We start from the raw sequence: 2,747 nt of genomic DNA, 5'->3' as shown, positions 1-2,747 counted from the left end.
TCTATTGGTGTTACATTCAAAAATAAACTTTTTCTTTTGTTAATCTGTCTTTTGTCAGTTTAATTTGCAGATTCCCCAAACTGAATCTAAGAGGGTAGAAGACATGTTTTTTTTCCTCCCCAAAGTCATCAAAAGCAATGTAACATGATTTAATATTGAAATTGTCAACTACATGAAGTTAGTTTTCTGCAGTGCCCCACAAATATCAACGAGTTTCCCTTGAAATTTAAATATGCTATACTCGAAGGTGCCCCTGTGAATTTACTCTTGTTCACTGGGGTGCCTTGGTGCTCAGTTTGGGAACCATGGTACTGTCCTAAATCAAAGTAATCTAACATAATCTATGAGTTCGCTGGGACTGTCATGCTGTAACTGCTTGTTTCTCAGCAGTCTCCATCTTCTCTGGGTGTGTCTGTCTGGTTCATGGCTGTCTCCACTGTGCCCACATCAGTGACTGGCACAACTCAGAACTCAGTTGAAAGAGGTGTCACTTGAGCTTGGGGAGCACAGGTGCAGATCACACACTGTTAACTCTGGAGAGATGTTCCACCCTTCCAACTCATGAGTCACCCCAGAGTAAGTGTGTCCAGACTTTTGGATATAAATACTACTAACCCCTGCTCTTCTGGCTCCTTTCCCCCCAGACTTTATGGAGACCACATTCTCCCTATTTCCACACTCTTTTTTGTGTAGAGAACAATACAGCTGAATTAGGTTACTGTTTATTATACTACAGTCTATTCTCAACACAGCAGTCTGCGTCAATTAGGTCACACATCTGTTCAAAACTTGCAACTGCTCCCCAGTTTACTCAGAGTCAAAGCGAAAAGTCCCATAAGGACTTGGATGAGCTGCCCTTGACTTTCTTCCCTCCATTCATGTCCTGCTGCTCCCCCAGCTCATTGTCTCTCAGCTATTTGGGCCTTCTTGCAGTTCCCAAACTCAGGATGTTTACTCTCCACTTAGGAGTTGTTTTCTCTGCCCGGGAGGCTCTTCACACAGACATGTGGAAATAGTTAAGACCACCCAGGGAACAAGCAAAGGCTGTTTCTTCAAAGCATGCTACAGCAGAGGGCGTCAGCACCATCATTTGTGTTTGGCAGTGACTCAAAGGCATTGCTCCAGGGGTTGTTGTTTGGCTCCCTAGACTGGTTGCTACAGACATGGCTGAGTTCCTGAGCTAGCTGCTGCAGACTGAAGCCAAACCACCTCTGCTGCAACCAGTCCAGGAATGACTCGTCAATGACTGGTCAGCTTCTTTATATTTTGTTCCCACTTCAAACTCAGGACCAATCAGAGAAAGCGAAATATGCTCCCCAAACCAATCACAGAGCATGCTCCCCTTTTAGTTGGCCCACCAGCAGCCATGCCAACTACCTCTAATTAGGGCACATCTGAAGCCTTCTCTGTGTTCACTATGAAGCTTTCCTGCTCCTCTGCCTGCCTTCGAGTCTCTGCCAAATGCAAGTGATAGTAGCGGACTTTCTTGCTGTGGCAGGCTCTGAATACGTATCTTGTTCTGTTCATTTTTATTTGGGTGCTGCTTATATCTATACACAGTATATACCTCTGGAGTTGGCTGGGTGATCTTGCCTATTAAGGGATTGTGTGTTTGATGCCTTATCAAAGAAGAGGTTCAGGCTATAATAAAGAACAAAAGGCATTTATTTGAGCAAAAAGATTGGCATTTATTAATATTTGGGCAACCTAAACTGCATTCTGGAGAGGACAAAGAAAGGTAGGGTTTATAAAGCCGAAAACCACAAAATGTAATTCTTCCACATAAATGAAGGATTGTAGAGATTGGTTAGTTCCAATATGCAAATAGAGAAGGGCTGCAACTACAAGTGTAAGGCCAGAGAGAAGCCTCTCCCTCCCCCAGACCTTTCTTGCAAGCCCTGGCCCTAGTTTAGTCATAGCAGAGTTATTTTATCTCTTCCTGGGATCGGTCTGTGCTAACTGACCTTTCCAGTAAGCCCTGGTGCTCTGGTGTAGTCACAGCAGAGTTGTTTTATCTCTCCCTGGGGTAGGTTTATTTATGAAGCCAAGTTTGGCAACTTAATCGTGGCTCTGAGAACTGAGGCTCAAGGTGTGCATAGGCCCCTAATAGCCTCCTATTTTAAGTGACTCTCTTAAAGATTTTTAAAACATTGATTTTATTTTCTATTTTATTAGCAAGAGTGGAAGGGAAGGAGAGAGAAACATCTATATGATAGAGACACATCGATTGGTTGCCTCCAGCACATGCCCCATCCAGGGCCTGCAACCTGAGTACTGGTGTGTGCCCTGACTGAATTGAATCTGTGAGGACAGGAGGAAGCTCCAACCGAGTCACATTGGCCAGGGCCTTTAAATGACTCTCTTAGCAATGTTTATTCCATTTTATTTTCTGCATTATCAGATGATTCTAAGATATATAACTTCTTACTTGTCTAACTCTTTAATAAAACTTGTGGGAGGCAACTTAAGAAACGTCCAAACCTGTAAGAATTTTTAAAAATATATGTTTTTATTGATTTCAGAGAGGAAGGGAGAGGGAGAGAGAGAGAGAAACATCAATGATGAGAGAGTACCACTGGGAACCGAGCCCACAACCCGGGCATGTGCCCTTGACTGGAATAGAACCCAGGACCCTTCAGTCCGCAGGCACTCTATCCAATGAGCCAAACCAGCTAGAGCTGAATGTTTTTCTTTTGCATCGAGGAGCCCCTTTAACACTCTCACACACTGAAGGCCTGAGCTTTCTC

This window comes from Myotis davidii, unplaced genomic scaffold, assembly GCF_000327345.1.
Source record: "Myotis davidii unplaced genomic scaffold, ASM32734v1 scaffold6, whole genome shotgun sequence".
In the NCBI taxonomy this organism is placed as follows: Eukaryota; Metazoa; Chordata; class Mammalia; order Chiroptera; family Vespertilionidae; genus Myotis; species Myotis davidii.
This window is presented reverse-complemented; position numbering follows the sequence as displayed.